Below are 24,457 nucleotides of genomic sequence, written 5' to 3'. Positions count from 1 at the left end.
TGACCTCTGACACATGTGCAAGTGAGCTGATTTGCTTAGAGATAACCTGACTGGACGCGATAGGCAATTTTAGTTCTCGCATTGTAAATCCATTCGTCCCACCAACCCCCCTCCCCCTCCCCCTCCCGCACCCCCACCCCCTCACCCCCCGTCTAGAAGGCCAAAAGAAACATTTTTAATGTTGTCAGTTTAAGACCCGGTGGAAAAGTTCGGCTCTTTTCTCATTGGAACCTCGATGTTCTTTAAATGAGTAAACCTTTTCCTCGTGCGAGTGTGTTGGTTTTCATTAATGGCTGGGGTTCTGGAAAGTTATCTGCCTTAAGGAATCAGAAACACGCCTGGCGGCGCAATTTATGCAAACATTTATTACCGTTTCGCATTATAAGAATGAAGAGTTTTGTATGGTGCCTAACAATTCCAGCTATATTTTAAAGTAGCTGCTCCGGAATATATTCGCACTTTAATTTTAACTTGTTGTATCGTTAATAAATCATAACAGAAAGACATTGGCCCCGGATTAATCAACATTTATTCTCGCTTCTCTTCTCGCAAACCCCTGGTGTAGGGCGTGTCAAAAGCTTCACTGCAAGATCAGACACACGCTGCACTCTATATTTATCTTTTCCAGTGCATAATGAAACTGCTGTGATTTAATGTTGGTTATCTTCAAAATAGCAACTCAGAAAGTATATCGCTATTGTACCTCCAATCTCCAGTTGCCGAACACAATGGCAAGAGTTAGCCCAATGTCACTGCCCGAGAGAAACCTCAGCTGTGCCGTTCATGTCCTTGACTCTGCAATTTTCATTGGGGGTGGAGCTGAAGGCGTCTCACGGCTCCTGGCTGGTGTGGAGCTAAACGTTGATGGCATATCACTTTCGACTCCTCGCTCTGAAGTGCTGTCAACTGGACAGACGAAATAGTGACGGGTGCTTCGAAGCAACTATCTGGCAGGTAGCAGGATTTTCAGATCTCGGGATGAAGCTTCCGCAAACATATAAATGGGCAAAGAGTTAAATGCCTTTTGACATGTTATATGTGACTAGGAGCGTTATTCTCTACTTGGTAAAACCGACAGCGGAGTTTTACTTTGAGAAGTGGATGGCTATGTATTTGAATACTTTACTGCATCATTAATTACCACAGGGAGCTGGGAGCTAGTCTAAGTATATATCCACAACAGAAAACACAGCGGGTTACTGAACACGGGGCTGTTGGGCTGGCTGGGATCTTTTAGCCCGATTCAGTGATGTCCCAGACGACTGGCATTTGTAAAGCATTTCACATATTGCATGTGCTGTAGAGTTAATGGGGCACCGCATTCCTAATTTTTAAATGGGGTTCTTAGGGCAACTCCAACAAGTGTGATGTCACCTTAATCCAAGTAGAACGTACTTTTCAAATGACACTTTAGGTAACCCTGTGAACAGAAAAGATTCGGATCACCTTACCTACTGCTTTTCTTGTTTGATCAGCCGAACTGGATATTTCATGGGCAGGACACACATGGTCTGCCGCCGCTGGTGGTGTTCAGTGAATTGCTTGCTGAGGGAACGTAGAACCCAACAGCAGCATTCACGGGACCAGGCTGATACCCGTGATACTGCAAACTATAAGGAAAACTTGCGCGGCATTTTTCGGTTAAGATTGAGTTGTTAGTCAGAGTGCTTTCACGATACCAGTTTATTGAAATCTTTGCTTGTTTTACAAGGATTTGAAGACCTTCAACAAACCATTGCTCGTCGATTCAAGCTGTTCAGCTTCTTCAAAGGGTCACTTGATGTTTGAAGGTAGAAGTACACTCTCCGCTTACACACAAAGCCCTTCTTAGGACAGCTCCCTTCACGCACTACTCAATGCGTTTCCTTAAATTCCATGCTGAGGAACAACTATCGGTCGGTGTTAGAAAAGGCGACCATTTTCTATTGACTTATTGCAACGTCTACACCACCCCGTCCGATCGGTGTTTTAGAATATGTGATTTACCCGTTCTCCCAGGGTTTCCCAAAGTTAAAACGTACACATTTGTTTTCAGAGGTTCCTGAAAATGTGATCTCGGAGCCAACACATCCCAAACCAATGGTAATCCTGCATCAAACAAACGCCGAAAACGACAGTTCTTCAAAAAAAAATCCCAAGACAGCAAGTTTAAGGCATTTCGATAGTGTTTGCTCCGTCAAACCGTCGTCCTAACTGGAAGGGCATTTAAGTGTGCAGCAAGTAACAAACTATTTCCAATTAAATTTCTTTAAAGACTAATTATTTCATATTAATTTGCAGTATAGGCATGTATGCTTAATTCAGTCACAGATAGATTTATAAATAATATTTTAAAATATACTTTTACGCCTATAGTTTTATTTAGACAGAAACATGTTAAACTTTTGGTTTTCCATTGAAGTATTCCTGGCAGAGTATTCCAGAAATCGGATATTATTATTAAACTTTCCCCTATAGAGAAAGCACCTCATTTACTCAACAGTCTGAAATAGGTCCCGTCCAATCCCCTGCTGAAGATTAGGTTGATCCATGTCGATAATCAAATGGCTCTGGTATATTCAAGATGGCGTATGTGAGGTCGGACATAATGTCAATTATTGGATGTGTGACAACCCCCATTGTAAACATGATCCCAGCCTTGCCTCATGACTTTAGACACTTCAGGAAATGCATCTAACAGATCTTTCACTTTTAAGGACCTGTGCAGGAATCCTCAAGTCAGTCAGTTCTTTACTACCTCGCAATTCACTAAAGAGCATTAGACAATACATTCCAAACCCGTGAGTACTCCATTTTGAAGGAAAAGGGCAGCAAATATATGGGATCACCACCACCCGCAAGTTCCCTTCCAAGCCACTCACCACACTGACTTGGAAATATATGGCCTTCCTTTCTATGCGAATGGGTCAAAATCCTTGAATTCCCTCCCTAATGGCTTTGTGGGTCTACCCACAGCAGCTGAACTGCAGCGGTTCAATAAGGCAACTCACCATCACTTTTTCAAGGGCAACTAGGGATGGGCAATAAAAGCTGGTCAAACAATGACGTCCACGTCCCATGAATGAATTAAAAGGGTCGCAGGAAGATTGAAGAAACAAGGACTTCATATATACACGGCAATCTCTCCTGTAAGGATGCGATTGGTTTTGAAATGGCATTTAATTCAAAAAATGACGTTCTTTGGAGGAACATTTTGCCTAAACTGAATCTTACCATAGCTAGAGGTATCCTCTGTCAGTTTTAGATCTTAATGATCAGTTCTACCTGAAAAGTTACCGTAGAATCCCTATAGTGTGGGAGCAGGCCATTCGGTCCAATCAAGTACACACCGCCTCTCCAAACAACATTCCATCTGGACTCACCCTCCTACCATATCACCCTGCATTTCTCATGGCTATCCTGCACACTATGGGCAATTTAGCATGGCCAATCCACCTAACCTACACATCTTTGGATTGTGGGAGGAAACCGGAGCATCCATAGGGAACCCAGGCAGACAAGGGGAGAATGTGCAAACTCCACAAAGACAGTCGCCCGAAGGTGGGATTTAACCCATATCCCTGGGTCGAGGAGGCAGCAGTGCTAACCACGCCCCCCCCCCCCCCCCCCCCACACCCCCGCCTCGGGATGTGGAGATTCCTCGAATATATGGCTCCAGCCACTACCTAGGACAAAAAGTGGGAAGATATGAAATCTATATGCTTACACGTTTTTTCAGTTTCTAAATGTTGATCTTCGCCCAATTGTACCGATAAAACTAAAACGGCAAAAAGTTTGCAATTCAATGGAGTTGTCTGTGTTTAGTAAGGCACTTTATAAAGAATTGTCTGTGCATACTTAGAATTGGGTTGTTTCCTCGTAGAAAGTAGGATGTGTGATGTGGTTCGAGTCACGTTGTCCGTACAGTGCGTTGCCCTATCGGCGTTTGAGGTAATAAAACCGCGTGTCGGCAAAAGATCGAAAATTTTGGGTGAATGTAGTGGGAGTCAATGAAGCTATTTCGGCAAGACAACGTTCCCCTACTGACAGCTGAGTTTGAAACCTTTAACCTGTTCTTTCTTCCAAACTGTGGCATCATTCACCACATTCTGCTCGCGCCTCTGGTTCTTGAAAACCTACCTTTTTTGACTAACACTTTGAGCTCTTGTCCTGATCTCTCATTTAGTTCAATAATTTTTTTGAACTAATTGGTGTTCTTTTGGAAGCTTTCCTACGATAAAGACGCGAAAAATTAAAGATACTATCGGGATGACTGATCAATTGGGTTGAACATTGAAGAAAAGGAGAAAATATACTTAAAATGCACAAGGCTTTATCTAGCTTTTGTACCGTTTTACCTCGTGCCATTACTGAACAGAAGAAACAAGTCTGACGAGATCCTATTCTGCGTTTAGTAAGGGAGAATAGTCAGGTCAGAGGTTACAGCGGTGAACTATTTAGAAAAATGTTTATCAATAAAAAGTCACAGAAAATAAGCGATGATGTCTTAGGCCAGTCTGAACGAGAAATTATTTCATAGAAGCTGTTCAAGGTTCCCAGTGGAAAATAGCTGCGTGACAATGCAATCAGGGGACGTTAAACACGGCTGGTTTCAGTTAAAGGGAACAATTGCGATAATCGGTTACAAGAATGGCAGGAGTTCCCGAACAAATTCGAACAGTAACAATGAAAGATAAAATAATTGCCTTTTGATAATAAATGTCCCGTAATGTAACGTCTTAACAGGTAGCTGCCCAGGCCATTTTACACTTTTATTCGCGGACGTTAGCAGACCAAACACTTTCAACCTAAGCAGAGCTGACATTGTGTCAGGAAAGGTGAATACAAACATTTACTCAGAGCAGGGGGAAATTAGAAAAATGGCATAACATGAGTCAACTAACTTTATTCGAATCAAAGTAAGAACATTCCAAGTTACTTTTCATTGTGCTATCTTACCTTGGGAATGTGCACTGGAAAAACAATATTTAGAGACAAAAACTAAACTTCATACAATGCAGTGTACTGAATGTTACAGTATGTCCTGTAAACCTATAAACATGCACAATACACACTGCAAACATATTCCAATGGGTCAACAAATAAAAGACTGTTTCTCATTGGTGGATTATTTTTATTTGAAATTTTCAAACTTCTAATTAATATAACGTCCCAGCGCATAATCTGTTGAGGTATTCCCAGCGTTAAAATATGCATATCAATTTACTTACTGTAATGGAGAAATCACTGAATGGTTGCAGCACAGAAGTATGCCATTCGACCTATTGTAATCCTGCTGGCTCTCTGTAGGAACAACGTCTCTGCCGTGTGACGCTGAAATATATTTTCTCTTCACATGTTTATCCAATTCTCAATTGAAAGTCATTAGTGAATCCAGCTCCCAAAGCATTCTCATCCGCCTCATGTTCCTCATGCAGCCTCTCCCATTTACACTGTCCAGACCCCTTCATGATTCACAACCCCCATCTGCCAACTCTCTTAATCTTCTGTTCCATGACAATGGACTAGATTCTTCAATACATTATCTCTGAACTTAACAACAGGGAAATACTCAGAAAGGTAGGCAATATCTGTGGAAACAAAGGATTTTACATATGCCGGGCCATCCGGGTTTGAAGGTGGGGGAGTGGGGGCGGGACGGAATCCAGCAGGTGTCCCTCCCCCCACCCCCACTCCTGACATTTTTGAGGGTGGGGTAGTTCGGCCGGGCCTCCCAGCCTTGGGTCTATTGAGAGTCTCAACCTTGCACGACCGGTGACTGAAAAATATCATGAATCCCTCTCCCGCGTTTTAAATTTAAATACGCTTTCTTTGAGAACTTGACTGATTTTGCTGCTCCTCGGATGCTGCCTGAACTGCTGTGCTCTTCCAGCACCACTAATCCAAAATCTGGTTTCCAGCATCTGCAGTCATTGTTTTTACCTATTTTATTACAGTCACATCTAATTGTCACATCTAACTGCTTTTATTTGGTGTTAGGAGTCTCATCTATCGACGCCACCCACCATCCAGTATTGTATCTGAAAGGGTCAGCCCTAGTATTCTATCTGAGGGGCGCATTTCATCTCGTGGGGTAAGACTGGCAAAGTCCATTGCTACCCAGGGGTGCCCTTTTTGCAGGATACTTTGGCCTAGCAGAGGTATTCCCACTCAAGGTCATTTCCTCCTACACTCACCCCCTCCCAGTAGCCTTTTGGACACAATCGCCCCCTCAACTTTCTTGCTGAAACCCCTGACCCTGACTTGCCTGGGTTCTCCTTGTGGCGGGACAGTCTGCAGTCCCAGCAGTGACCACCCACCCAGGTTGGCGCTGCTGGGACCAGAGAGCGAGAGACAAACAAAACCTGCAGATGCTGGAATAAATAGACAAGCCGGAGGCTGGACGAACACAGCAAGCCAGACAGCATCATTACAGAGCTGCCGGCCATCCAATTGGCTAAGAGCTCTCAAAGACTGGAGTTTCTCCTGTGATTAAGAGGCTGAAATCTCACTTTACAGCGATGAAAACTCTTAACATTAAATTGTTGTGGGCAGACTCCCACTTCCCACGTTTAAACTGGGGTGGTCTGTAGAGTTTCTCTCTACAGACGCTGCCTGACCTGCTGAATATTGCCAGCACTTCCCGTTTTTGTTCAGACGTCTAGAGTCTGCACTATTTCGCTTTTGTAGATGCATAGCCGAGAGGGTGTGGATTTTGAGAAATGTATCTGAATTGTATTCGATATTTCCGGCGTTACCTTTCATTGTGTGAGCTTTCATTAAATACTGATAACCGTGATCAGTCAGAAATCAATGAGAAAATAACTTGAGAACATGCGCGTTCGGAAGCAAGATTCGACTCTGAGCTCGAACTCAGCTTCAAAGTGGACGATAACTGCTTATTTTTCCGGGCCTCATACGGGCCAGCGATTTATTCTGAACTGTACGTGAACAGCAAATTTATTTCCTTTGATACAGCAAAGGAGAAAATGTTTTGGTTTTCCAACTCTCAAGTTTAATTGCATATTGTAAACTATAAGTATACTTTATTTCTGAATATCATTTGAATTAATAATTGAGTGGAAATAAAATTAAACTTTTTGAGTGTCTGCTATCGATGTTTTAATCCGAGTAAGAAACGTATGCGCTGTAATCATGTTTTTCGAAAACTTTGCGTTCAATGTCAAAACTGCAAATCTACATTAAGAAACAAGAAGTTGCAATGAGCTTATACGATATTACACAAAATACAACATTGCACCATATTAACCACTGAAACGCAATGCAGTTCATAACTGGTGATTACTGCAACTAGAACCTAAGTAATTCGCATAATATCTGGTTGATTACTCACATCTACAAAGAAATATGACTTAATCACTTCATGCACTTCGAACATCTTTTTGCTTGTTTCAAGTCATTGCCGATTTGTGTAATTTCCTCAGTAATAGTGTGACTTAAGAATACACGAAACCACAGGGAAGTCCTTTTTCCATGTCCGTCTCCTTTGGCGCCTTTGTCCTTGCTGCCGATTTGTTTTATTTCTCTTCTCGCATCTTCTCACCTGAAATCGACACAAAAGGACACGAGTAAAGCTGCAGCTCCATCTGCTGTTTGCCAGAAAGATGTCAGGATAAACCAACAGCCGATTCCAATACTTTGGATTGGCATCATTTTGTTCATTATTACCGACAGGCATACATGAAGTAAAATACCAGTGCGGAATAATGCTTTTCGCCAACCCACACATTAAGGAAGACGTCAGGAATCAGAAACGGGACAACTAAACAGAAAACTCCAGAAGAATCAACAAACTATGGTTTTGTATAATTATTTTTTGTACTGATAAATAACGTTTAAATGTTTTGTGGATATCGGTTGTGTAGACAATATTTCAGCTTTTCTCAGGATATGATGAGAAATGCCTTATTTTGTTTCAAAAACGTGGATGTAATAGGCTTTAACTTTCACCACAGTTTAAAGGTGAGCACTTACCCAACTGTACCTCATCCAACCACGCGGGATCAATGTGGATTTCACCAGTTTCCTCATTCCCCTCCCTCCACCTCATCCCAGATCCAACCTTCCAACCTGGCACTAAACCGTCTCCACCTATCCTACCTATCAGCTCTATCCTCCTCTCTGAGCTATCGCCTTTGCCTTCAACATCATCCCTCCCCATTTATCTCTCAGCCCCATTAGGCCACCCCCTCATTTCTGATGAAGAGTTTATGCTCCAAATCTTCTGCTCCTCGGATGCTGCCTGTCTGGTTGTACTTTTCCAGCACCATATCCTTCAACCCTGATCTCCAGCATCTGCAGTGCTCACTTTCCCTCAGATGAAGCCCTTTCAAGCCATCTAGAGTTGGATGCAAAGATGCTCCCTGTTTGAGAAAATGATTATTTAAAACAAAACATATTTGGTAAGACTGTGAGTTGTATTTTTTGAACCCACATTTTCCGTTTAACTGGGGTAGTATGGCTAGAGTCTTTACCCTTGAACATATGTAGACTTTCAACAAGCTGAATTGACCACATGCAGAGGAAATCATATTCACTCCCATTTCAAGAGGTCAAAGATATCAAAACTTACTGTCAGGGTCTATGGCTGGACTAGCAGCAAATACTGGCTGAATATAAGTTCAGTTAGTGCAGTCCAAAAATGGCTCTGGCCTTTTCAATTTCCTCTTTTAAAGCCACCCACTGCTTGACTCCAGCAAGGCCCCAGTGAGTGTTCCCCTAGTTACAGTGAAGATGACTCAGAGATAGTAGGTCATTTTTCACTGTTTTCGGTTGTTACTGCCCCCTACCTTTTTTCTATAAGTATTGGAAATTCAATTCAATATTTGCTGCAGCGTCTCTCGGTAAACTCTGAAAAGACATTTGCCTGAAGGTTAGAAATATGGTTGGGGCATGAATTGGTTGAAATCTAAGAAAAGATTGTTAATGGACAGAAAGCTAAGTGGGAGAAAGTGAGGACTGCAGATGCTGAAGATCAGAGTCGGGAGTGTGGTGCTGGAAAAGCACAGCAGGTCAGGCAGCATCCGAGGAACAGGAGAATTGACGTTTCTGGCATAAGCTCTTCATCGGGAATGAATGGGCGTCATTCCTGATGAAGGGCTTATGCCTGAAATGTCAATTCTCCCGCTCCTCAGATGCTGCCTGACCTGCTGCGCTTTTGTAGCAGAAAGCTAAGTGGGGAAATGTGTCATGAGGAAGATGAGTTCAGCAAGGTTTGAACAGACTTGATGATTGGGCAAGAACAAGGCAGATTGAATATAATGTGAAAATTCTGAGGTTATCTACTTTGTTAGGAGAATTAGATGTGCAAGAGTATTTCTTAAATGCTAAGTGGTTGGAGTGTGTAGTTATACAAGAGGACATAGTTGTCCTGGTCAATACATCACTAAAGGCTAAGCTGATTCAGCGAGCTATCTGGAAGGCTAATGGAATGAGTACAGACATAATGAAGTCTTGCTTCAATTTCATAAGCACTTGGTTAGACTGCACCTAGAATACTGTGTGCAGTTTTTGTCTCCTCATCTCAGGAAATAAATTATTGTCACAGAGGAAGTGCAATGAAGGTTCCCCAGACATGTTCCTAAAATGGCAGAAATGTTCTATTTAGAAAGAAAGGGCAAACCAAGTCTATGTTTTCTAGTGATTTGAAGAATGAGAGGTAATCACATTGAAACTTACACAGCACTTCAAGGGATAAATAGGGTTGATGCTGGTAAGATGTTTCCCTTAGTTAGGAATCAGTCTAGAACCAGGAGCACAGTTCAAAAATAAGTGGGATGCCACTTAGGTCCAAAATGAGGAGAATTTCTTTTACTTAAGATGATTGTGAACTCTACCACAGAAGGCTGTGAAAGTTCAGTCTTTGAGTATGTTAAAGATAGTGATTGATAGATTTTTGATTACCAGTGGCATATAGGTTATGAGGATGAGGTGAATAAAAGGCATTGAAAGATATTAGATCAGCCATGATTTTATTGAATGGTGGGTTCAATGTGCTGAATAACCTACTCCATATTTCTACACAGTCAAATGGAACATTTTCAAATTAGTGTGCTTGCCATGGTATAATGAGTGAATTTCTGCAACAAATCTCAGGGTTTTACTGTGACTTAGATAAAGAAACATTAACTAATGGTATCCAGTTTGCTGATGCAAAGCCATGTGGGACGCTAAGTCGCGAGGAGAACACCGATTATCTGTAAAGTGATAGACACAGTTTAAATGAGTGACAAAAAGGTGGCTTTTCGAGCATACAATAGTTAATTGTTGTGGTTCTGTTTGCTGAACTGGGAATTTGTGTTGCAGACGTTTCGTCCCCTGTCTAGGTGACATCCTCAGTGCTTGGGAGCCTCCTGTGAAGTGCTTCTGTGATGTTTCCTCTGGCATTTATAGTGGTTTGTCTCTGCCGCTTTTGGTTGTCAGTTCCAGCTGTCCGCTGCAGTGGTCGGTATATTGGGTCCAGGTCGATGTGCTTATTGATTGAATCTGTGGATGAGTGCCATGCCTCCAGGAATTCCCTGGCTGTTCTCTGTTTGGCTTGTCCTATAATAGTAGTGTTGTCCCAGTCGAACTCATGTTGCTTGTCATCTGCGTGTGTGGCTACTAAGGATAGCTGGTCGTGTCATTTTGTGGCTAGTAGGTGTTTACGGGTATGGATCATTAGCTGTCTTCCTGTTTGTCCTATGTAGTGTTTTGTGCAGTCCTTGCATGGGATTTTGTACACTACATTGGTTTTGCTCATGCTGGGTATTGGGTCCTTTGTCCTGGTGAGTTGTTGTCTGAGAGTGGCTGTTGGTTTGTGTGCTGTTATGAGTCCTAGAGTGGTCGCAGTAGTCTGGCTGTCAGTTCAGAAATGTTCTTGATGTATGGTAACGTGGCTAGTCCTTTGGGTTGTGGCATGTCCTCATTTCATTTTGTATGCTGTGGCCCTTTTGAACAGTGTCTTGATGCAACACACTGCAGCACACCAGAACTGCAAAAAGAGGAAGAAGAACACTTCTACAATGTATTTGCCAAAAATGGATACCCCCACAATTTCATCAACAGATGCCTAAGGGAAAGACAACGGAATGAGGATATGCCACAACCCAAAGTACTAGCCACACTACCATACATCAAAAACATTTCTGAACTGACAGCCAGACTACTACGACTACTAGGACTCATAACAGCACACAAACCAACAGCCACTCTCAGACAACAACTCACCAGGACAAAGGACCCAATACCCAGCATGAGCAAAACCAATGTAGTGTACAAAATCCCATGCAAGGACTGCACAAAACACTACATAGGACAAACAGGAAGACAGCTAACGATCCGTATCCATGAACACCAACTAGCCACGAAATGACACGACCAGCTATCCTTAGTAGCCACACACGCAAATGACAAGCAACATGAGTTTGACTGGGACAACACTACTATTATAGGACAGCCAGGGAATTCCTGGAGGCATGGCACTCATCCACAGATTCTATCAACAAACATATCGACCTGGAGCCAATAAACCAGCCACTTCAGTGGACAGCTGGAACTGACAACCGGAAGCGGCAGAGACAAACCACGATAAATGCTGGAGGAAACATCACAGAAGCACTTCACAAGAGGGTCCCAAGCACTGAGGATGTCACCTAGACAGGGGACGAAACGTCTGCAACGCAAATTCCCAGCTCGGCGAACAGAACCACAACAACGAGCACCTGAGCTACAAATCTTCTCACAAACTTTGAATACAATAGTTAAACATGAGGTCATTCACTTTGGTAGAAAAAGTAAAAGACAGATTTTAAAGAAAAGTGAGTAAAGATAGATGTTGCTGCTCATGGAAGAAGTAAAGAAATTTGGCAGGAAAATACAGCAAATGATTAATTCAGCAAATGGCATGCTGACCTTTGTGGCACAAGAATAACATAACGTTGGTGAGACCAGACCCGAAAGATTGTACACACTTTTGATCTCTGTTCTTGAGGAAGGATTTACTTTCTTTTGAAATATATAACACATTGGTTTGATAGGACAGATACTGAAAGAGTGTTTCCCTTGACTCCAAAGTTCAGAACTGGGCACATAACATCAGAGTAAGGAGTTACAGAGCCATAGAGTCATAGAGATGCACAGCATGGAAACAGAGCTTTGGTCCTACTCATCCATGCCAACCAGATATCCCAACCCAATATAGTCCCACCTGCCAGCACCCGCCCCATGTTCCTCCAAACCCTTCCTATTCATATATCCATCCAGATGCCTTTTAAATGATGCAAATACTAACCTCCACCACTTCCTCTGGCAGCTCATTCGATACTCGTACCACCCTCTGAATGGAAAGGTTGCCCCTTAGGTCTCTTTTGTATCTTTCCTCTCTCACCCTAAACCTATGCCCTAGTTCCGAACTCCCGCACCCCAGGGAAAAGACTTTGCCTATTTACCCTATCCATGCCCCTCATAATTTTGTAAACCTCTATAAGGTCACCCCTCAGCGTCCGACGCTCCAGGGAAAACAGCTCCAGCCTGTTCAGCCTCTCCCTATAGCTCAAATCCTCCAACCCAGGCAACATCCTTGTAAGTCTTTTCTGAACCCTTTCAAGTTTCACAACATCTTTCCGATAGGAAGGAGACCAGAATCGCACGCAATATTCCAACAGTGGCCTAACCAATGTCCTGTACAGCTGCAACATGACCTCCCAACTCCAGTACTCAATATTCTGACCAATAAAGGAAAACATACCCAACACCTTCTTCATTATCCTATCTACCTGGAACTCCACTTTCAAGGAGCTATGAACCTGCACTCCAAGGTCTGTTTGTTCAGCAACACTCCCTAGGACATTACCATTAAGTGTATAAGTCCTGCTAAGATTTACTTTCCCAAAATACAGCACCTCACATTTATGTAAATTAAACTCCATCTCCACGGTAGCTCAGTGGTCAGCACTGCTGCCTCACAGCACCAGGGACCTGGGTTTGATTCTAGCCTTGGGTGACTGTGTGGAGTTTGCACATTCTCCCTGTGCCTGTGTAGGTTTCCTCTAGGAGCTCCAGTTTCCTCCCACAATCCATAGATGTGCATGTTTGGTGAATTAGCCATGCTGAGATTGCCCATAGTGTCTCGGGATGTGTAGGTTAGGTGCATTAGTCAGGGGTATTTGTAGAGTAATAGGGGAATGGGTCTTGGTTGGTTAGTCTTTGGAGGGTAGGTGACCTGTTAGGCCGAAGGGTCTGTTTCCATACTGTATGGATTCTAATTCTAGATGTTAAGGAATTTCATTAGTCGGAGGCTTGTAAATGTTTGGAATTCTCTGTCACAAAAATCTTTGCAACCACAGTTACTGAACATGTTCAAGGCTTAGAATTTTGGCCCCCAGTGGAATAAAGGGAAATGAGATCAAATGAAAAAGTGGAGGTGAGGGCATAGATGAATTCTGATATTGAATCTTGAAGCAGCCTGAAGGAGTTTTATGGTGTACTCTTGTTCCTATGTTTTATGTTATTATCTGGGTATTTAGTGGTCATGCAGTGAGACAGTTTGTTGCATTCTGATATGATCCCCTCTTGTTCTGGCTATATCACTGGGTTGAGGATCATTTTAATTTGTCTGTTATCTCCCAGCAATAATACCACTTGCTGGCTGCAAATCCAAAGCTGTTTGCTTTTAAACCACTGAATATTTTGAAAACACAAATTACAATATTTCAATAGTTGAATCCAACTTGAAAGTTTATCTAAACAATGTTTATAAGTAGAGCTGTAGCACCTTGATCCTTCAAATAATTGGCAGAGGAATTACTTGTCCAAATAAAACAGAATTTGGAACAAATATTTGACATTGAATACAAGCATTTATCAATGGGGAGTATCCAAGCACAGTGGAAATTATTAGTAATGGGGCAATTCATGCCATTTCCACTACCCCTGCACTGCAATTAAAATTAAGGTAACAACCTACCTAAGGTAGCCAAAGTAAAAAGAGACCATAGTACCTTGTAATGACAATAAACATTTACAATTAAATGTTTTTAATTATTCCACAATTTACTACTGTCATGGTACAAGAGGTTATGTACAACTTATCACGTTCTCTTCTTTCACCTCCAGCTGTGTTTTCCATCAATATCTAACATGAAAGGATGCACTAAATCCTCACACAACTGCTTGTTCCATGAGCATGATTGCTCTTTTCCACCTCAATGCTTCTTGCCAACTATATGGGACCACACAACAGTGGCAACCAGATGAGGTCATACTATTCCTTCTTCAAGGAGAAAGCATCTCACAATTTGAATCAGAGAAGTGAAGTAGACATTGGCTTCTCTCATTTTCTGGCTTCTATTTACTTATCATGAGGCTGCCAGCAAACCACTGTATAAGTCAAGAGTGGAGGACTCAGAAGATGAAAATGAGAAGGCAAATACCAAATATATAATGTTGAAATCATTCCTGCTCTCATACTCCATTATTTTTAAGCAGTACAAATAAATTATAATCCTAATACATAAATAAACCAGCAAGTAATTCATTCTGCAGATGATCCAAATTGCAATTGTCCTCTCACTGATGATTTGAGCCAAGAAGCAAGGAAAGAATTTTGAAGCTTTTCTTCTACTGACTTTTGGCACTTCCTCAAAAAATATATTAATCTTCCTTTCTGTACCAAACACCAATATAAAGTAAAATATTGTAAGATCAAACATAAGTGCTCATTTGACAACAAGTAATTTATGTTTCTGATGGCAGATTGACAAGAGCTTTCTTTAGCAGTTTAGAACCATTGGAGGAAATCAGCATGTAAACTGCAACTTAGTTTGCTCTCCTGCTGATTAGTGACCAAGCTGACCAGGGGATCAGTATTAATAGTATCAAAGAATGTGACCATGCAATGGCAACACAGATGTCCTCTGAGTCCAGGTTACCTGGACACATCACAAAAGAGCTGTGATGAGACATTTTCCCTTAGATATGACATCATTCTTACCTCATTATCTCTGTGTCTGAATTCAGGAAATAATAATTCAGGGACTACTTAATAGCTAAACAAAAAACTGAAAGAACTGCGGATGTTGGAAATCAGAAACAGAAACAGAATTTGCTGGAAAAACTCAGCAAGTCTGGCAGCAGCTGTGGAAAGAAATCAGAATTAATATTTCAGGTCCACTTCTGAAGAAGGTCATTGGATCCTTTTAGGACATCTAGGATTAGAGAATTAATGGTCAAATTAGCAGCGATGCCAACATTTCATAGAATCCCTATAGTGTGGAAGCAGGCCACTTGGCTCATTGAGTTCACGCTGACCCTCCAAAGAGCATCCCACCCAGACCCACACCCTACCTTACCCATGCACATCCCATAGTCAATCCACCTAACCTGCACATCTTTAGCTTGTGTGTGGAAACTAGAGGAAGGGCGGAATGGAGGAAATCCATGCTGACATGGGGAGAATGTACAATCTCCACACAGTCACCCGAGGGTAGAATCAAACCTGAGAACCTGGTGCTGTGAGACACAAGTGCTAAAAATGGAGCCTCCGTGACACCCTTGGTAACTTATTTTTTAAAACTCTGATTATATCTCAGAGGAAGAGTGGATTCATGATATAAGGGTGCTGACTTCCACTGCACAAATGCAATCAAGGTGGTTAGAAGAAATAGGAACATTTTTTAGATTTACAATAAGAAAAGGATTTTTGAGGCTTGTTTTTAGTTAGTAGGCAAACAAATTGCATGGCTGAAAATGTGTTGCTGGAAAAGCGCAGCAGGTCAGGCAGCATCCAAGGAACAGGAGAATCGACGTTTCGGACATAAGCCCTTCTTCAGGAATGGGGAAAGTGTGTCCAGCAGGCTAAGATAAAAGGTAGGGAGGAGGGACTTGGAGGAGGGGCGTTGTAAATGCGATAGGTGGACGGAGGTCAAGGTGAGGGTGATAGGCCGGAGTGGGGTGGGGGCGGAGAGGTCAGGAAGAAGATTGCAGGTTAGGAAGACGGTGCTGAGTTCGAGGGATTTGACTGAGACAAGGTGGGGGGAGGGGAAATGAGGAAACTGGAGAAATCTGAGTTCATCCCTTGTGGTTGCAGGGTTCCTAGGAGGAAGATGAGGCGCTCTTCCTCCAACCGTCATGTTGCTATGGTCTGGCGATGGAGGAGTCCAAGGACCTGCATGTCCTTGGTGGAGTGGGAAGGGGAGTTAAAGTGTTGAGCCACGGGGTAGTTGGGTTGGTTGGTCTGGGTGTCCCAGAGGTGTTCTCTGAAACGTTCCGCAAGTAGGCGGCCTGTCTCCCCAATATAGAGGAGGCCACATCGGGTGCAGCGGATGCACCTCCACACACATCATTTATTGCATCCAGCAACACATTTTCAGCTCTGATCTCCAGCATCTGCAATCCTCACTTTCTCCTCAAACAAATTGCACGGCTCAATTAGTTTGTGAACTAATTAGAATTAGGAACATAAGTCAATTATTCACCTTCCTTAAGCCTGTTCAGCAATTCAGTTAGATAATAGCTGGCCTGTACCTCATCCCCAATTACCTGCCCTTATTTCATATCCCTCGATACCTAAACGTTGCTAGAAATAACATGCATTCATGGGAGGGACCCAATTTCTGCAAACAAAAGGGAATTATCAAGGAGCTTAGAGTGTTTGTGGATCCTCATTGAGTTGGCCATGACAATTCCTCAGCCATTCAGAATTGCTCACTGGTCAGCTCTAGAAAATGTTGTTCGAAGAAACTACCCTGAAAGTAGTTTATGAATGCTTCATCTTGGCTATATCTGACATTTCCAATCTATATGTAGATTAAAATCTCCCATGAATATTGCAATGCACATCTCTCATTAGTTCTTATTTTATGCTCCACACTACCTGTGGATAATATTCCAAAAGTGAATTCTTGCTTTTATTATTTCTTATTCATACCAAACTGTTTCCACATCTTTATTTCCTGAATTTAGGTCATCCTTCTTTATTGAGCTAATTAACTAACAAGTGTCACTCATCCACTTATTCCTCATTTCTTGTCATTTCTAACTGTGCCATATTCAAGATTCGGCTCCCAATCTATGTCATCCTAAAGCCATGTTGGTAACTAGATCGTACTTAATAATTTCTATTTATGGTCTCAGTTCATCTCTTTGTTTCAAATGTTACATGCAGTTAGATGCAGAGTTTTTAATTATATCTTTTACTCTTTTAAATTCTGATATCTGTTGGTTGACCCTTAGATTCATATTCTCTGTTCCCTCCTATCACAATCAATTTATAATTTCCAATTTAATATCTTTCTCTTTGGCCTTGATTCCACGATTTGATTTACATTATCTTCCCAATTTTGATGCCTTATTCCCACAGTATAGATTAAAATCCACTCTACTTCCCCAGTTACTTGTTTGGAAAGAATACTAGCCCAGCAAGATTGAGGTGGTGACTATCCCACTTTCCCCAGTACTGGATCCAATGTCCCAGGAAGTTGAACTCACTTCTCTCACATTAGCCCATATTTATGTCTCTAATCTTATTTGCCTAATGGCATTTGACATGTGACTCAGGTAATAATGCAGAGATTATAAGCTGAGAGATTTTGCTTCTTCATGACTGACTACAAAGAACCTTTTTCTTTATCATGCCTAGTCCTTGGCATCTACATGGACCACAATAACTGGATCTCTCCACCTCCATCCCCAGTGCAAGTTTCTCTCAGCCCTGAGTAGAGGTTCTGAATTTTGGAATTAGGCAGGCCATCTGAATTTATATTAATTGCTAAGGAGAATGGGGTCAATCTTCCTTACTAAATTGCTCCTGTTAATTTTATATTCCTTCTTTCTCTCCATCTGAAATGACTCCGTGCACCATGGTACAATGGTCAGTTGGCTCATTCACCCTGCAGTCCTCCTGCTCATCCAAACAATCTGAAAGAACCTCAACATGTTGAACAATTGCAAAGGCTAAGGGTCCTGCACTTTTAGTGTCTGGGTCCTCCTACCTGGCACACTTGCAGTCACATTCTCCTATCACTGAACTCTGACCAAATCAGATGTCCCAAGCCAAAAGGGTTTGATTACCTCCTGATACAAATAATCCAGAGAACTTTCCCTTCTCCTGGTACATTGCAGAACTGTTCAAACTTCAAACATTTACTGCACGTGTGTTTACTCTGGAACAAGTTGGCTCCAGGAACTCCCAAGGCTGAATTGTGACACATCACCTGTCTTGCCAGCCTTAGTGTGTCTTAATTGATTATTTGGTTTTATTATTCACTGATTCTGTTGTTTTTTTAAAACATTTTGTAACATTGGCCACCAATGTTGTAATATATTAAAGTATAAGAACACATAAGACCTTTACCAATTACCAAAGCCTCATTCAACAGCTAACTCCTTTCTCTGCAGTAGAGCTAGGACCAATTCCAATTAGCTTCAATGAAACACAATTAACCCAAAAGTAAACATGCTGGCAGAGGCAAAGCCACTATAACACCAATAGAAGTTTGGCATATATTAATCAGCTCAAGGGTGACAGGGTCATGATAAATGTATACAAAAGATTAGACCTCCTCTTTTATTTTACCTTTAAAATCAGTTGGCAAAGTTATCCTGCTACCTGTCCCTTGTTACCACAGTAAGGCCTGAGCTGTTTTGAAGCCTGAACCCACATTGTTTGCTGTTGATAAATGTGAGTTCAAAATCAGTGTTCCTTAGCAACTCATCAATGGGAAGGATGACCTGTGCATTCCTTCAGTTATATGTCTATCAGCAAGATTCTACTATAGTGCAAACTATGGACAAGCAGGGTAACACTAGCACAGCAACTTCCTTTTTGGTCCATTTAATTATGCTTGTATTAGGAAGTTGCTGTATTCTCTATTCCACATTAACAATGAGCATTAATAGTCTAGAAAGCAGCCCTGGCATCAACTCTGTATTCCACACTGGCTGATGCCATGATCTGCCAATTCTGCATACTTCTGGATGTTGCTCACTGTGTCTACAATAACACTCTGACTCAATCTGCTGACACTGTGAATTGCAGGTAATGGCGTAATGGAAATGTCGCTGAATTAGTGATCCTGAGACCCAGTGTAACGCTTTTTAGAGATGTGTTCACATTCCATTACGGTGATGAGTGGAGTTTAAAGTTAATCAATAAATCTGTAATATAAAGCTAGTAATGATAATGATCAAACACAAACGCATCTGCTTCACTAATGCCATGAAGAAACTGAATTTGCTATCCTTACCCAATCTGGTCCACATATGACCCCAGACCTAACAGCAAGGTCTAACAAGCTGCTCAGTTCAAGAGCCATTATGGATGGGCCATGAATGTTTGCCTTGCTACTTATGTCCATGGAAGAAATTGAAAAATTCTTAATCCAAAATCTGCACCACTTAAAAGATAGTTGACAAACCTATTGATAAATAAGAGGCCAATAGATACTTGGGAGAAATCCTAAACAATGATTAAATTGACAGGTTCAAATAGTTCAGATATAGAAGAATGAAAATAATTAAATAGTATTTTTAGGCCAACATACAAGATCTCCACCAAGCAAATGTCAAAAAAAAATTCCATTGGTTGATGACCATCACTGTTGCTTAGCCTGCTCATGGATAACCCAAAAGTCCTGCTGTACATAATAGAAATGAATCTCTGCTCAGAAACTTTGTGATTAGCTAACAGCAAATTGCTTTTTCTTGAAACTGGCTGCAAAATTCTGATCAATGTGTTACATTTTCAAGCCATAATATTTGATTTGTGCTATTAAATTATGCAAAGTTTCAATCCATTTTGGGCACCACAAGTGCTCTTGGAGATTCAAAATGGGACAGTACATTTTTGTATGTGAGCTGTCTCTGCTTCACTATGCATGTATTCATTGATATTTGCCACCAACTGCAGCCATAGCACAACCACATATCAAAGCAAGGAGACCTTTGTCAATGACCATAGTCATGATCTTCTATACATTGACTCCCTTCCAGATTGGAAATGGAATATTTGCAACATTTCATTTTTTGCTATTATCAGGTATGTTAGAGAGACCACTGCAGCTCCTCATTCAAAGAAAGCTAACTAATCTTCATTGTCTGTTGCCAGGTTACCATTGCCTGCACACACATCACACAGGTGCGGCGTGTCAACTCTGAGATCAACCGAAATTGAAAAGGATTCCAGTCGCTCAATATCCAGCTGATGTGTGACTGTTTGTAAAGAATCTTGCTCGATGTAGTGTCAACAGTCATGATGATTTCAGCTACAGCAGTTGAACCATCTACATTTGATGCAGCACACAAAATCAAAGGATGGATGCTTAGTAACAAAGGTTATCCAATGTCAAAATGGGTATTGATCACAGTGGGTAAGTTTTGTACATGTGTGCTGTATACGTACAATGAAAGTCATGATGCCACACAAAATATGATCGAGAAGACCATTTGCAATGCTGAAACAACACTTCCATTGCCTAGATTGGTATACAGTACCTGGTTAAGTGAATGTTACGATTTGTGCTGGTCTGCTCCACGCTACACAAAATTGCCATCATATAGCTATGATAGTATGAGGCAAGAGATCTAAGGAGCAGGAAGAGGAAAAGGAAGAAGAGTAAAGGAGATTCAATATGGACAACAACTTTGTGTCTGTGATTGGATGATTTGGCTGTGACATCAGTAACTGTAACTACTATTTGCCATTGATCAATAGCCCCTTCTGTTACAGATAATCACAGTGTCTCCTTGACAATCAAGCTAAAATAAGGAAGAATGCAAACATTCCAAAGCAAAATTAGCAGTCAAATATGCATGTTGAATATAAAAGGGCAAGTGTGCCCTTGTGCATTCTGGAACTGCCTGTCTCCTAATTATCCCACAGAGAATTGCACAAAGAGTTACATCCATGCTACTTAAAGGCTGCTTTGATTGGAAGAGAATTTATATGGCCGCCTAGGGTAAACTTGAAAAACTCCAAATCTAGAAGACCTGCCTGCAAACTGCACCATCTCAGTTTGGGCTGAAGTCTGGACTGTGTAGCTGATAAGCAGCTACTCATTAGAACAGTTAGTATTGGCTGAACATTACAGTCATGGTATTAAGCAGGCAGTTGAAATATTGAAGGTGAGAAGGGTAATTGCACATCACAACCCACACACTCATTTTCAGGAGACTGTCCAGTTTAATCTTTATCTTTCTGACAGTGATGATTAAATTTCAAATACGTACCAGCAAAAGTATATTTCAATAAAATATTTCATTTACTTATTCAAATTAATGCAGATAATCTAGTAAAACGGATATTCAACAAAATATCACACCAGCCTAGTCTTGTCTTTACTGAAGGATTCTTTTTGAATCAGAAGATGCTGAAGAGATTACAAGCAAAGTTTATTTTCCCCCAAATTATCCTGACTGTAATTTTGTTACATGTCATTGGCTTTGACAGTAATATTATATTTGCCTGGAGCGAAGTCAAAGTAGTCGCTGATATCAGTTCCGCTCATATTTCAAAAGTCATTACGCAACCTTTCTCACATTACCGGAACTAAAGAGTGACCTCCATTTGACACCTTGAGTTCATCTTGCAAATTTTCCCTTTCATCCGCACTGCATCACACACCATTCTGCAATGTGGGGATGGACATTTCGCCCGCTGCCAATCGTGTTCTTACATCAGTCAAAAGGAGTTCACACAAGTGCAACGTGGATTGGTTTACCCTCTCATTTTCCTCCTAACTCACTAGAAAACCTGTTTGTATCTGCTCTCTTCAGATGTCCTCTCTGACTGAGGCTGAAATCTCTTTAGAAGGGTAACAAAGAAAGGACCCCAGAGGTATCATACTGCGGTGCAGCAGTCAAGCATTCTAATACACTGCACAGCTAGAATGCCTACTTGTCAAATTCGCTTCACAAAATGCAGGGTTGCCAGATAAACAAGGCAAGGTCATTGAAATACCAGTGATGAAGTGATTTGATTTCTGTAAAATAGGTGTGTCTTTCAGTAATATCATCACAAATGGAAAGGGGTTCAATCTACAATCAGTGTCACTCAGAACCTGACTTCATTACAGCCTTGGCTCAAACATACAGCTGAATTCCAGGAGTGAGGTGCAAGTGATTTCCCTTGCTATAAAGGGCACATTTGACCAAGTGTAGCATCAAGGAGCCTAGGCAAAACTGGAGTCAGTGAGAATCAGTAGGAAAACAGTTCACTGATTAGAGTCATATCTGGCACAAAAGATGTGATTGTTGGAGTCATCTGTGCTCTAGGACATCTCTGCAGGAGTCCATCAGGATAGTGTCCTAGGTATAATCAACTTTAGCTACTTCATCAGTAACCTTCCCGTCATCATAAGGTCAAAAGCAGGGATGATCGCTGATGATTGCACAATGTTCAGCACCATTTGCAACTTTCCAGTTACTGAAGTAGTCCATGTCCAAATGCAACAAGACCTGGACACTATCCAGGCTTGAGCTGACAAGTGTTAAGTAACATTCATGTGGAAGGCAATGATGGTCTCCCATACAACAGAATCTAACCATTGCTCTTTTATATACAATGGAATTATCATCTCTGAATTCCCACACTATCAACATCACAAGTACATCTTTCCATGCCCGACTAACCTATGATTCTGTAGTGACATTGAACTGAATTTGATGCTCTCCCACTGGTGGGTTCAAGGTTGGCATGTGGGGCATTGGCATGTTTAATGTGGCTGGTGGCCTGCCTGCTTCATCACAATTTTACCAGAGGTGGAGGTGGTGTTGAACAGTTACCTACGAGTGGGGTCAGTGAGATTGAAGTGAGAGTGAGAGTGTCCATGCCAGCAACCAGAATAGCAGGGTTTCCCTGCCTGGGCTAGAGATGGAGAGGGGTACCTTGTGTAACTAATCCTCTGGTCCATGTAATGACTTCATCCCCAAAATATGACATCCCCTTCCAGTGTTCCTACACCTCCTGGACTTGTCAAATCCTAGACCCCATTTGCTCTCCTGACCCCCAAACTCTTCTGAAGGTCTAATCCATGGCTGAACATGGTCTCAAGGTCAAACTGCAGCATTACCAGTGACTACAGTGGCCCTGCAGGTGATAGCTACTGGCCTCTGACTGGCCAACAGCATTCTGAGGTGGGACTTCCAATAACCAAAGGAAGGAAATCCTGTCTCTAACCTATGCTAAATTATCACAGGGTAACTGTTTTCCCCTCAGTGGCCTTCTCCCCAGTGCATGATTTTCAGCTGTGGATATGGGACCATCGAGCCTTGTGTAATTTAGCCCGATGTAATTATCAGGTTGCTGTAAAAGCCTGCCTTATTTACTCACATCCTTTAGGGAAGGAAATCTGTCCTCCTTCCCTTGTCTGATCTATAGCAATGTGGTTGACTCCTAACTGGTCTCAGTTCTATTCAAGTAGGAGACTTAAAGTCAATTAGAAGTAGGAAATAAAGGCTGTATCAAATTATTGTGATTAATAACTGCTGTGAATGAATAAAACTATTTAATGAATGATAGAAATATCTGGTGACTGAAATGTAATTTATTTTGAAAGCTTGCACATCAAGTTGCAAATGTTTTACCTGAAAAACTACAGATCCCATTATTCTGTGTCGCCTGTAGTCATCTGTGCATACTGACTGTTCCACCTGTGCAGGTTAAATATAAGACGATAGGTAATGGTGGAACTTGTGACCTATGTCACTGTGCATGGGGGTAAGGTTTCATTTGCCCTGCTAATATCCTTGACAGCTGGACATTATTTTCATTTTATCTAGCAGCCAGGCAAGATGATCTGACAGTTGGCTGCTGTGCTGATGCCTTGAGAGTTGCAGAGGTGATTGAGAGTATGCTTTGGGCCTAAAGCCAAAAGGCTGAGGTTGTTATTGCACACTCAAGGTTACTTTTCTAATCCTCCACTAAAATTTTAAGAATTATGGCCAGACAAATTCAGTCAATATTTCATTATGCCTTACCCTTTGGCTACTTTCAATAACCAGTATTTCAATAGCTTGGCCTTAGTTCAATAAGCACCTCAAAAGCAGTCTTTATTTCTGACACCCAAGGTCAAGGGTCATTCATTCTGGCAGCACTCAACAAAGTGATAATTCACAGGTCGTCAGACTCCATAATATAGTGCTCCTGAAATGTATACGTCAGGAATATATCAGTTCACTGCAGTGAATTGTCAATGAACAGTGAAAAATACATGGTGTTGTGACACTACAACCAAAATAATTAAGATTATTAGGCAATGGCAATCACAACTTAAATCATTGCATCATTAAAATATTGTAAAAATGAACACCCATCTGCCTTTCTATCTCTGATGATGCCAGCCAAAACATAATCAATCTATTTATCTACCTTTCTCGTGCTAAGGTGGCAGGGGACTTTGTAGTAGTGTTTCCGGCACATTCCTGTGCTGACTGAGTTTAGTTAACTTGAAATTAGGTTTGGAAAAGTCACTCGTTTCAAAGC

At 41.6% G+C, this 24,457-nt stretch overlaps 1 protein-coding gene and 1 long non-coding RNA gene across 26 annotated transcripts in view; one reads left to right on the top strand and one right to left on the bottom strand.

Moving 5' to 3' along the window:
- The window catches only part of LOC122552739 (uncharacterized), a 41,754-nt gene extending 33,973 nt beyond the window's left edge, over positions 1–7,781 (bottom strand). The window contains exon 1 of one of the 2 annotated variants that reach the window (XR_015758407.1): positions 7,334–7,781. This is a non-coding gene — a long non-coding RNA (uncharacterized LOC122552739). Of the gene's footprint in view, positions 1–703; positions 778–7,333 lie in introns of those variants that run through there. The other variant, XR_006312471.2, reaches the window with a different exon arrangement.
- six2a (SIX homeobox 2a) overlaps positions 1–23,493 on the top strand; it is a 77,745-nt gene extending 54,252 nt beyond the window's left edge. For 12 of the 24 annotated variants that reach the window (XR_015758392.1, XR_015758386.1, XR_015758404.1 and 9 more), the window contains 3 exons: positions 717–954; positions 1,712–1,790; positions 2,036–7,088. The gene's annotated coding sequence lies outside the window, so the exon portion shown is untranslated. Of the gene's footprint in view, positions 1–499; positions 519–565; positions 955–1,711; positions 1,791–2,035; positions 7,089–14,094; positions 14,691–20,083 lie in introns of those variants that run through there. The other 12 variants (XR_015758391.1, XR_015758390.1, XR_015758394.1 and 9 more) reach the window with 8 other exon arrangements.
- Positions 23,494–24,457: the final 964 nt, after the last annotated feature.

This window comes from Chiloscyllium plagiosum, unplaced genomic scaffold, assembly GCF_037043375.1.
Source record: "Chiloscyllium plagiosum isolate Xiang-an unplaced genomic scaffold, Cpla_swu_hap1 HiC_scaffold_10, whole genome shotgun sequence".
Taxonomy (NCBI): Eukaryota; Metazoa; Chordata; class Chondrichthyes; order Orectolobiformes; family Hemiscylliidae; genus Chiloscyllium; species Chiloscyllium plagiosum.
The sequence above is the reverse complement of the archived record's forward strand: the minus strand, read 5'-3'. Positions and strand labels throughout refer to the sequence as shown.